We start from the raw sequence: 13,013 nt of genomic DNA on the forward strand, positions 1-13,013 counted from the left end.
TTCGATTCCGGTCAAGGGCATGTACCTGGGTTGCGGGCACATCCCCAGTAGGAGATGTGCAGGAGGCAGCTAATCGATGTTTCTCTCTCATCGATGTTTTTGACTCTCTCTCTCTCTCTCTCTCCGTCCCTTCGTCTCTGTAAAAAATCAATCAAATACATTTAAAAAAAAAAGTAGCATGAAGAGATCTGAGTATCAGAAGATAAGTGCAGGGACAGTATGGAAAGTAGATTGGAGAGGAAGAAGGGCTTTGTGGTACTGTAGGTTATGACTGCAATTTAGAGCATAATATAAAAACCCTGTAAGATATAATGATGACCTTGTTGATTAAAATTAGGTAGTTTCCAGTTTTTCTCTTAAAGAAACACACAAGTTTTGTTTAAGCATTCATGTATGTGTGTCTACATGGGAGAGTTTCCCCCATATATTTTTAGATTATGGATTATACTTATTTTGGTTGATTTTGCATGTTGATGTAATATTTTGGGCTTTTTGGCTCCCAGAGAACAAAGAGAGGAAATAAAAATAATTTCATGATGTTATAGATTCAATCCATGGACAATACCCAAATTCAAATCTGTTAAAATTAAATATTGTGTAACTTTCTTAACTAGTTTTCCATGGTTTATTATTGCAGTTAGGTTACTTTTATGAAGTGATACATTTTGTCAGTTAATTATTATCATATTTCCAAGGTTAAATAGCCACTAATAGCCTAAAAAAATTTAAAAGTCAGACTGTCTATATGTCCAGGTGCCAGGGTCCTTTATGAAGCCAACTTTCAGATCCAAAAGCCCTAAACCATGCAACCTTCCTTTCTCCTCAACTGGCAAGAATCAATAGGGTGTGTGTGTGTGCGTGTTTAAAGGGGAAGGGAGTAAAGAGGCACTCGGGCACATTTAGGAAGGAAGCAAACATATTAAAAATGGATGGCATATACCTGCTTTTGTAACCCTCTCACCTGTTCCCAATCAGACTTGAAAAAAGGTGTGTTGAGTTTTTGCACCTGCTTTTAAGGGCTGTTTGCCTCTTCTCTAATTTTCTCTCATTGGAATCTAACAATAAGTATGATATGACAGCTGAACTCACATGTGAGAATTAGATAGACCATGATCAGATCATGATGAGTTGCTTTACGCCAGCTTCTAGAAGGAGCCCCTAAAATTCATCTCTTTCTTCATAACCCTGGAAAGAGAGCTGGCACAGACACTCATATCCTATATGTGGTCTTAGCCTAGAGTCCCAAAAAGCACTCCTCCCCTAATTGACTTTCTATATCTACTGTTCCCACACTCATTCTTCAGATACTGATATCTTTCCATGCCATTTAATCCTTTAAAACATTCTGTGCTCCTCCACTTTCTCCCAACTGGTCACTACAGATAAAATCCGAAGTCCTTGGTATGACACTTGAGGACCTCCACTGTCCAGTCCAAACGCCTTTCAGGCTCATAGTCATCCATTAGTTCTTCTATAATTTGTGTTCTTCTTGAACACTCAACCATGCCCTGATCTTTTACAGCTCTTTGTCTTTGATATAACTACTGCTGAAAAATCTAATATCACTACCTTTATAAAATCTTGCTGTTTTAGACACTTTTATAACTCATATGCTATTACACAATTATTGATGCATTTATCTAACTCCTTCACAAAACTCTAAACTTCTGGAAGGCAAGGAGAATATCTATCATATCCCCTTAGAATACTGCCATGCATGTAGTAAGTATTCATTTAATAGAGAAGAATTTGGATGAGAAAGGGAGTCTTATCTCTCTTATTCATCCCTCAATCTCTTGTACTTAGAACAGCACTTGACATATAAATGCTCATAAATATTTTGTAATATATCAAGGGTTGGTGAATTATGGTCTGTGGGCCATATCTAGCTCAATACCTGTTTTTATAAAGATTTATTGGAACACAGCCACACCCACTTTTTACATATTATTAATGGATACTTTCTCTAGAACAGCAGAGTTGAGTAGTTGCAATAGAGATGGTGTGGCCCACAAAACCTAAAATGTATATTATGATCTGGCCCTTTACAGAAGAAGTTTGATGACCAAAAATAATAAAAAATCAAAAGTGGGCTGTGAAGCAGGGAGATGCAAGATCAGGGAGCAGCACAAAATGTTTCTAAAATATTAAATTTAGTTATTACTCTGATCTGTCATTTCAAGAGATTGCCTTGCCCTCTATTTCCATCCACATAAAGATAGGAATAAATACCTTTATTGTCAGCTTTCTTGCCATTATTTGATGGTTAGAGATTAAAGATTACTCAGAATGATATTTGGAATGACACACACACACACATGCACACATATGCATACATATGTATAAAGTGTATATATTTGTTAATTGTAGACATCATTTTGGAATATGCTCAGAATTATAAATAAAAATTACCATGCCCTAATAACACAACCCAATGTTCAAAAAATAACACGGATAATTTTATCTGATTGATTTTCAGAGTTCATTCAAGAAATTTCAGGTTTATATACATATATTCATTACTAGCTGAATATCCAAGAATGAACTGCACATAATTGCAACATAACAATATTATAATTCCATTAGAAACAGTGGTACTTATTGCATGCTAACTTGTGTTTATCCTGAAACTCCATCACCTGATGAATATGCAAGTAACCTACTTATTACCACAGAAAACATCTCCTTAGAAATATAACACATCCACATAATTTTTAATCTGATCTTCAAAGGCTTTCTGTGGGAGAAAATAATTTTTCCCCAATAAGATATATTATTGGAAACACAACTGTATGTAGCCAATTCACTACATCATCTGATTTATTTTAATTAAAGGTTAGCTGCTGAATATGGTTATAGTTATAATTATTACAATACCAGTCATCCAAATTTCCATTAGCATTCCACTTGATAGTTAGCAATAAGCAGAAATAAAATATTAGGACTTTTAAGAGAAGAGATTACCAATTAGTACAATTCTCCACTGGCACAAGATAATTATTAATTATTATCATCATGGTAATTATTCACCAAGCTGAATTTCAGTGGGCTACCTGCGTGCAGATTCTCTCTGCACTGCATTCTAACATCAGCAGCCTTCTTATCTGCTCTGGAAATCCTGAAGCAATATTTGTATTAAATCCACAGTTGACTGCACACCAAATGGAAAGGCAGCTGCGAAGGCACAGGATGAATCTCCATTTCATTAAAGGATCCCTTCTCTGTGCAGGACATTGCAAGGGGAGTATGTAAAAACATGTACCTTAAGAAAGGCATCTCTATTCACATATATGCTTTCTGATCAGACAGGATAAAACGGAACCAAAACTAGTCCTGGAAGCAGCAGCTCTTTCATTCTCCTCCCGAAACTGCCATTCACACTCACACCAACGCTGTTTATTGTAAAGAGAAGAAAACAAACACAATTTGAGGATGTTTGATCACTCAAGGACTAATACTATGTAGATAAGTTAGAAAAATATCTTTAAGCATTGTGGTTTTCAACCTGCACTCACTTCACCATTGCAGTGCTAAAATATAAAGCCATTGTTCAGTAGTATGTACATTCTTCTATATAAAGCCATGATATGAAACCACCATATTCTGCTCCAGTTTTCCTAGATGAAGTGAAAGATAGTTGATAAGGTTCAAGGTAAATAAATACCAAATGAGACTTAGGAAGAAAGACAATTTGCTGAAGTGGACAGCATTGCACTAGGATTCAGATGAGTCGATCCTAGTCTTGATGCTGAACTTACATGGTTACTTTCTTGAGGCAAGTTATTAAACTTTTCAGAGACTCAGGTTTTTTATTTGCACCTGGGGCCAATATCTCTTCTGCCTTATATGGGAGGCTGTTAGTGGAGTCAAATGAGATTGTATATGAAATAATATAAGCTATAAAGTGTTATACAAATATAAGGCAAAATAATTCAAAGAAACCACATTTAAGTATACTGTTGAATGGTTCTTTTAAGATAATTTAAGAGTGTTAGAGATCACCAAGTTTTTGTTTTTATTCAGTAGACAGAAGGAAAAGGCAAAAATGGAATTTAGGTAAGAAATTAAGAGTTTCTGCCCGGCTGGTGTGGCTCAGTGGTTGAACGTGGATCTATGAACCAGGAGGTCATGGTTTGATTCCCAGTCGGGACACACGCCCAGGTTTTGGGCTCAATTCTGGATAGGGGGCATGTAGGATGCAGCCAATCAATAATTCTCCCTCATCATTGATGTTTCTATCTCTCTCTCCCTCTCTCTTCCTCTCTGAAATTAATACAAATATATATATTTTTAAAAAATTAGAGTTTTTTCCATCTCTGGATTGGGAAATGTTGGAATAAATTATAAACCAAGATTTTATATTCTCATTTTTTGCATATTTAAAAAGAAAAGGCAGAGAGCTGATGTTTTGTAAATGAAAAGTTGATAGGCCACCCCTAGCCCAGGGCATGTGGATGGACCAGGGCAACCTCTGATCTTGTGCTTGTGCCATCAGGGAGCACTTCCTTGCTGCGGTTGCAACTCTGTAGTGCCTGCACCAATCAGGATCTTGCTGATTGTAAATGGGGGAAAAATAAAGTAAATTCCAAATGACTTTTTTTTCATTGCTGTTCATGTTTGCTGCCAATGTTTGCCTCCATGCTCGAAAACATGAGCAAAGATTTGTCTTTTGGAAGAGCTCTATTTCTCGTGTTTGAATAGCTGCTGCCCTAAAGAAGATAGCGAAGAATTGGGGATGGCCACTATCCAATCCAGAGAGGGACAGACACATCTGCTCAAGAAAGCAACAATGTGTAAGAGTAACACGAAAGCAACTTGTAATTGGCATTTGTTATTACTTACCAATATTTCTTGAGTTGGATCAGAAACAAAGACAGACCGCTATGGCTCAAATGTCTTTGGGCATTAATCATTTTCAGTGTTTGGAAAGCCCAGTTTATGTAAATATCAGCCCTGTTAAAGATTTACAGATATAATAGTCATTTTCTTGGTAATTTAATTATATTACAATATTTTTTAAAAATTCTCATTTTTATTCTAGGCCAAATTTCTGAAATCTGTGTGAGGAAGAAAATGCTGTAGTTAATCTTTTGCCCTATGAACTAATTATTTTTAGAAGCTTTTATGAGCATAATAACAGTAATTTTAGTAGCTAATTTACCCGAAATTATTCAAAGCTTTCTCTTTGTCTAAAAAGTTAAATCAAAATAAATCTTTTTAGTTAGTTTTAGGAGGAAAAATTAGGGTTTCTCAATGCTCAAATATTTAGTAAGCTCCAAGGAGGTGCAGAGGAAAGCAATCTGCCTGTCACCATAAAGAAATTAAAGAGCAGGATTGTTAAATTGTACCTCTTGACACCAATAAATAACGAGAGAGCTAGTAGCTTTCTTTAACTCGGCTGAGAACAATGCAATAAGCACATCTGACTCATCTGCCTGATTGCTTTGTTTAGAATTAAAGGTGGGGGCGAGGGAATTTATGTAAATTAGGCCCTTGCAAGCAGGTGGGATTATAAAAAACAGAGGAAGCTTTTTCAAGTTTAGAAAGTTAAAAAGTGTTTTTGTTCCCACATCAATTCTGAATAAGAGTGACTTAAGATTCTCAAAATCAGATGAATAATCTGATCTGCAAACTGACTCTGAATTTCCACAGATTTTTCAAAGTGTTGAAGGTAATTGTGATCTGCATCTTCCTGCCTTTGCGGTCTTACCTGCTGTGAGTGTTGGGATGAAGGAGTGGAGGAGTTTTTGGATGAGATACTTAATTCCTGGTTTCTATATGGAATGAGTGTAATAAATCAGATTCAGAAATAAAAAGCCATCTGTCAAATGGTGATTGAAGCTCCAATGTAATTCTAGTCAGTTAGAAGTCATAGGGAGGTATCAGTTAGATTCTCTAACCCCTGGGAACCTCTGTCTAGGACCCTCACATTGTGGGCATTTTGTTTGTTAGAGAAGATAGCAGGGGGCTGAAGTCTACTTTTTTGACCCTTTCATTCCCTATCCTGACTGTTCTCCAATACTGCACTGGAATCCAAGTCCTTTAAAGCACACTAGGTGCTAAATAACACTGCAGAGAGGAGAATGTTGCAAAATTGACCAAAATATAGGAAACTATAAGTTGAAATCCATTTCAATTGATGGGGAATTGGAAAGCATGCTCTCTGGAGGAAATCTGGTTTTAGGGGCAATGGCTGGAGGGTGATTGTGGGGAGATGATAATTCATTCATAATCAGTGTAGTCTTCCTGTCCCAGCTCCAATCCAATCCACAACTAATCTTGATCTGAGCAGCTTGCGGAGAATTGGAGGTTTGTGAGAATGCCTCAGCTCTCATGAGTGAGGGAGAAGGCCAAAAAGGGAGAGAATGGGCCCACAGAATTCTATTCCCCTCTGGAATAGCGGTCAGCCTGGAGGCTAGCAAAGAGCCCTGGGCTGTGGTTGTCATGTGGAGAATGATGGTGGCTTCTGTCCACCTGTGTCCCAGGGATATATGCTGATCACCCTCATCCTAGAGAAGCTAAAGGATTGGGGGGGGAGGGGGCATGATTTCTCTCCTCTGTGGGGCAGTGCAGCTATTTTTGCTGCTAAAAAGGCCACGAAGCAGACAGACTACCTCTTGTGGTCTCCATGACTTTCCAGCCAGAACTTAATTGGGTCTCCATGGGAATAAATGTCTCCCAGTACTCACACCGGAGGGATTTTATGTAATCATAAAATAGCAAATTATTAAATATTTAAAAATTATTTTTAACATTACTTACTATCATTTGGTTATTTCTTTTAAGTGGAGAAGTGGAATCTAGCCTGGCTATGCATCGGATCACCTTTTTCGATGGTTAGTCTAACATTAGTTAATATTTTTCATCTGGAGCTGTACATGAGCTAGTTTTCAGGAGAGAATTGGGAAGGAGGTAGAGGGTAAGACAAATACAAGTTCCCAAAAGACTATTAAAGTGGGGGACAATATGTCTTACCTGCCTATAAAAGATTGGTGTGCCTTTGTTGCCATGATTATGAAGGCAAGGATCCAAATGAAAATTCATTTTGAAATGCAAAATATATGTTATTATATGAACTGAAAAGCACCATCAAGAGACTTCAACTGTGCCTCAGCAATTATTCTGTATTACATTGTTCAAATTGTTGTCCTCCAACTTATTCACTGATATTGGCATGTTATTTACTTTATCTCAAAACATGTTCTTTCCAAAGAACCCTTCCAGGAGCAGGCATGACCCTGATGTGTATTAAGCCTTAGGGGTATAGTCTGCTTTTGACAATGATGAATGAATCGTCCAACCTGCATGCCATCTTAACACTAGTCTATGAAAAAGTTTTCCACACCCTTTGTATTCATTATAAGAGAAATTTTAGAGATAATTTACAATATTAATAAATTGCAAGATTTAATGATCATGTATAAGAAAATTTAAAAACAATACCACAACAACACTATTTGGTCCATTGTGTTTCCCATTATGTTTCAGTTGCCAGAATGCCCTAAATGAGATTTAATTCTCTCTTAAATAATATGTGAGTTTATATTTTTAACACCAGGGGCCCAGCGCACGAATTTGTGCACCTTGAAAGGAACTGTGGGCCATGAGGCTGCGGTGGGCACAGGGATGGGTCTTGGCTCATCCTCCCCACCCCCTGCCTAGCCCCTCCTGCCGCGGCCCCCAGGCCCTTGTCTGCCGGCAGCTGGTGCCAGCAGCGGGAGAAGCGAGCAGCGGCTGCTGCCCCAATTGCCCCTCAAGAGTAGGGGAAGATGGAGAAGCCCTCAGGGGTGATCAGGGCCAGCGCCAGGTGTAGGCAGTGGGTACAAGTGGTGACTCTGGCACTGGCAGTGGGTGCAAGTGGGGCCGTTGCTGGCAGTGTGTGCGAGTGGAGGCTGCTGGCCCTGATCGCCCCTCAGGAGCAGGAGGAGGTGGAGAAGCCCTGAGGGGGCGATCAGGGCCGGCAGCCGCTACTCACACCTGCTAACAGTGTCAAGTGATCAGGGGTGTGAGTGGCAGCTCCAGCACTGGCAGTGGGTGTGAGTGGGGCCAGCACCGGCAGCAGGTGTGAGTGCTGGGTGGGACCATGGTGTGCAGGAGCATAGCATTTTCAGTAACCTCCAAAGGCTCACCCTGTTGACAGCGACTTGTGCCTCACCTTGGTCTGTTGCCCACACTCATCTGTTCCACCATCCCACCATGGCTGATGTCCACCATGTTCTGCGTGCACCCCTCGGTGGTCAGCACACGTCATAGCGGCCAGTTGTTCGGTTGTTCAGTTGTTCTGCTGTTTGGTCTATTTGCATATTAAGGTTTTATATATATAGATACCAACTTTCTCATTACTTTCCAAGGTTTTCTGTCTTTTGATATTCTGCCCCACTTTTAATGATATTTCTATGTATGTATTATTTGTCATTATTACCTCATATCATTTTTTATAACAGACTGGCTGCAAACCATAAATAACTTGTCTTAGCAGAGTCAGTCATCAGGTACTCTATGAAATTCATGCTGATGAAGAGAACACTAAAGGAGTACGTTTTGGGGAGTAATTTCTCTTTTTTCTTTTTGTATTTTAAAAGCTCTCAGCCAAATTTATTGAGACATGTGCTTCCAAATTTTATGACATTAAAACACAACTATATACGCATTAAATGATAATGTTTATATTAGACCTATGATATAGCAGTTCAGAATGATAGATGAAAGAAATCTAGGTCTTCACTTTTGGAATAAATATGTGTGCTGAGCAATACATAAGTAAAGTATTTTAAGACTTTAAGCTATAGAGAAAGATTGGGCTTTAGGAGCTCAGGTTTCAGTGATCTTGAATGTTTGCTTATCTAAGAATGCCTTTTGAAAATGTGTAGTCTTTATAATATCATAATATATTTTGCATGTACCACCACTATGTCCTATTTGGCAAACACTCTAACTGTACAATATGACAACTTTTTTTCCTCAACTTTGTACATTATCTATTTTATTTCTCCAGTACACATGGTTGAAAACTTGTAAATCTACTGGTACCATACAACTGAAAGGGCGAGGGCTATGCCCTCCGTCTTACCCTGGATCCACCATGTTGGAGCAGTCACCATGTGCTCAGGAAAGTACCTTCTTCCCAGAAGCCGGGATTTCTTTAAACTAACCAATGACAATCAAGGAACATGCGCGCCATAGAGATGACCACATCCTGTGTAATGAGACCCGACTTGCGCCTGGCCAATCGGCAGGTCCACAGTCAGCTCCCCTCCCCTCACTCCACCCCCCTATTAAAGGCCCTGATTTTCTCACGGGTGGCACTCCAAGAAATAAACAGCAAATGTCCAAGTTCATCGGCAGAGGAATGAATTATAGAAAACTGGAAAATGAATGACTCGTGTGAGAAAGAACATGTCACTTCATAGTTGTGTGTGCATGTATGTGTGGGGGGATATACTGAAACAGGGCCGGCTCCTTGTGTTAGAGATCTCAGAAAACTCAGTGACAGGGGGCCTCTTCAGTCTTTCACTTTAAAACTACTTAACCAGTTGGTATCTGAGCTCTAGTTTCACTATTGAAATTTGACCTCAGGCAAATATTAAACTCATATATTTTCATTCCTCGCAATTATTTAAATTGTATTACTTTTATTGGTTCCAATGTGGAAGGGAAAAATTCTCTGACAGAAATACTCTTCCTCCTACAGATGTGGCCAAAAAAATATTGCAGATGGCTGCTGACATGCTCTGCAGCTCTATTCTGGAGTAATGTTTGTTAGCCTTTAATTTGCAAGTGAATCACCTAAGGATCCTGTTCCTATGGAGATTTTCATTCAGGATATCTGGGTGGGGCCTGCAATTCTGTGTTTTTAGCAAAGCTCCTAGGTGATGTCAATGCTGCTGGTCTTTGGACCACACTTCAAACCGCAGTGGTCTAGATTATAGTTCAGAATAAATGTTGTCTGTGGTTGCTTTAAGATTTCAATATAAGTGATTTTGGAGCAGATCTAAGGTTTATAATAGATTTAATTCCATGTGAAAAAGTAATGGTATCAAAATGTACAACATTACTAGTAGTGGAAGTACTTTAATTTTATTAGAACTCACCTTTGGTGTGAGAAGGATGTGCAAGAATGAATTCTAAGACCCCCAAACTTTAAAATAATTTGAATCTATCATTCTATGTGAAGATCAATACATTATTCTCCTTCCCAAAAATCTTTTAGCTCCTGGCTCACTATCAGTCTCCCTAACACTACCTTTGTCATAAATCCTGCTTATTTTCCTATTCCACCTAAATGATTCCAGCTCCTTGATTTCTCCCATAATCCTCTCCTCTATTCTGCTTCAGCCTTATCCCTCCATAATGTCTGTTTCAAATACAGGCTTATGTTTAGTTGTTAGTGTATTTGGCATTTTTGGCCTCTTGAATAGATGATTATTTTAGGTCTGAATTTCAGAATAAACCTGCATTACAGCTTGTCTCATTTACACGCGGTCATCATTCTATGTTCTTATCTTTACAATGAGATTAACAATGGCTCTTTTTTTAAAATCTGTGGAAATATCAAGACAACTAATTCTGTTTTAGAAAAAATAAGCTGTTAAGAGTTCCTGATTTTCTAAACATATAGAACATTGGTATTTGTTTCTTTTTCTTTTAATATATTTTATTGATTTTTTTACAGACAGGAAGGGAGAGAGATAGAGAGTTAGAAACATCGATGAGAGAGAAACATCGATCAGCTGCCTCCTGCACATCTCCTACTGGCGATGTGCCCGCAACCCAGGTACATGCCCTTGACCGGAATCGAACCTGGAACCTTTCAGTCCACAGGCTGACGCTCCATCCACTGAGCCAAACCGGTTTTGGCGGTATTTGTTTCTTAGAATGTATGTTGTATAACAAGGAATCAAATCAAAGTTGGACTGTGCAATTTAATGTGTTCAAAGGCGGTTGATAGTTTGTATTCTCTAAATAGCAACAAGTCTTCCAAACAAAACAGTATTTAGCGACTCTTGACAGATTCAGAAATTTGTATTCTAAATGGCTTATAGTAAAAATTATGAATGCAGGTGTGAATTCGTCTTTTGGGTGTGATTGCATGATATGCAGATGAAGTAAAAGATACAGGCAGAGGAGTCCCAGGGCCTGTGGGGCAGGTTGCCTCAGCCACCAGCAGCAGCAGCAGCAGCATGACCAGTTCATGGGCTCAGAGATAAGGGAAGCAAGTCTTTCTTCAGCAGAACTCATAGGACTGTGTGGAACAAAGAAACACAGATTTATTTTTTTTTTCAACTCCACCTCCTGTTTCACGTTTTTCTTTTCTGACTCAGGTGTAAGGATATCAGTACTTAAGCAAACTGAGATACAGACAGCAAGACTGACATCTCCACATTGTTATCTCCACCAGCAATCAAAAGCCAGATGACATCACTGGTGTGGCTGCATCCAGAGCAGTTCAGCCTTATCTCCTGATGTCATCAGAATGGCTCCCAACTCAAAGGTAATTATCCCTTCCTTAGGTATGTTAAGGAAGAAGCTTATGAGTAACTTCTCTGATTATCTTGCAAATTGATTGCTTATAAAGATATTGATGGTGTGGTTCACCTATGTACCCAAATAATGCTCAGAAGGCTGTTGTTTTGAGAGCGTCAGAAACATCCTCTGACCGCTACAGAGATATCCAAATGAACATGTGTGGAATATTAACATGATTGATAAGGATGGTATTTTTTTAACCAAAAATATATTCTTAACACACATTCTTGTGATTAATATAAGAAATGTCATGAGTGGGAAGTGTTAACATTTCAGATATTGTAGCTATCAGGATCATTATTCTGACTCTCTTGGGATATATAGAGATGTCGATGGTAATCACATGCACAGCTAGTTGAGAAACTATTGAAGGAAGTGAATGATACAGTGACTGACCCCTACCTAAGTGGGAAGTAAGTTGGCAATTTGGGGTTTAGCTTTGAAAATCTGTTTGGTTTTTGTTAGTGCTGTGTGGTTTGGGGCTTTGAAAACTCCCAGCAGGCCACCTAGAAAAATCTGTGACATTAAGTCAACCAGCTTTCACTGGATAACAGCCCACTCTAAAATGTAAACAGTTAAGACGATAGCATCCAATTTTTTGGCCCATGATTTGTGGGTCAGCAACTTATGGTAGGCCCCACTGGGCCTACTTCCTTCTGCTCTTGGGGCTGGGGCTCTCATTATCTCTATGGTCAGCTGCTGGGTTAGCTGAGGTTGGCTGCCTGCGAGGGCCTCTAGCTGCCACAGTCAAGTCCTCCACAGTTTCTCATTCTCTTGCAGAGGAGGTCAGGCTGGTTCACGGGTGGATGGGCAGTTTTCTGAGAGAGCAAGCAGAAAGAACGAGGCATCTTCAGGCCTGGGCTCAGACCTGGCACGACTGTACCTCTGCCACATTTTATTCCCCAAAGAAAATCACAAGTTCAAGGGACGTGAGTCTAGACTCCACCACAAGATGGGAGACAGTGCAAAGTCACATTGTAAAGACTATGATATAAGAAGAGGAATATATGCCGAAACCTGTTTGGCTCAGTGGGTGGAGCGTCGGCCTGTGGACTGAAGGGTCCCAGGTTCGATTCCGGTCAAGGGCATGTACCTGGGTTGCGGGCACATCCCCAGTAGGAGATGTGCAGGAGGCAGCTGATCGATGTTTCTCTATCATCGATGTTTCTAACTCTCTATCTCTCTTCCTTCCTCTCTGTAAGAAATCAATAGCAAATATATTTTAAAAAAGAAGAGGAATATCGTTTCTATTTTGGTAAATAGTCTACCAAGGGTCCTTCAGGTGACTGCCGTTTAGTTTGGTGATTCCTCGGTTCTTTTCAGGTCTATTAAAAAAAAAACAACTATCCTTTGGAGCTTTCTTCTAATCCTCTTCCAAGAATAAGGAAATACCAATGGCCCAATATTGATTTCTTATAATACTCACTAATGAGTGTAGAAGCCTTGTCCTTTGAGGTAATATGAACCAGTTCCATGACTTAGTTATG

The sequence above is a fragment of the Myotis davidii genome, unplaced genomic scaffold (genome assembly GCF_000327345.1).
Source record: "Myotis davidii unplaced genomic scaffold, ASM32734v1 scaffold98, whole genome shotgun sequence".
Lineage (NCBI taxonomy): Eukaryota > Metazoa > Chordata > Mammalia > Chiroptera > Vespertilionidae > Myotis > Myotis davidii.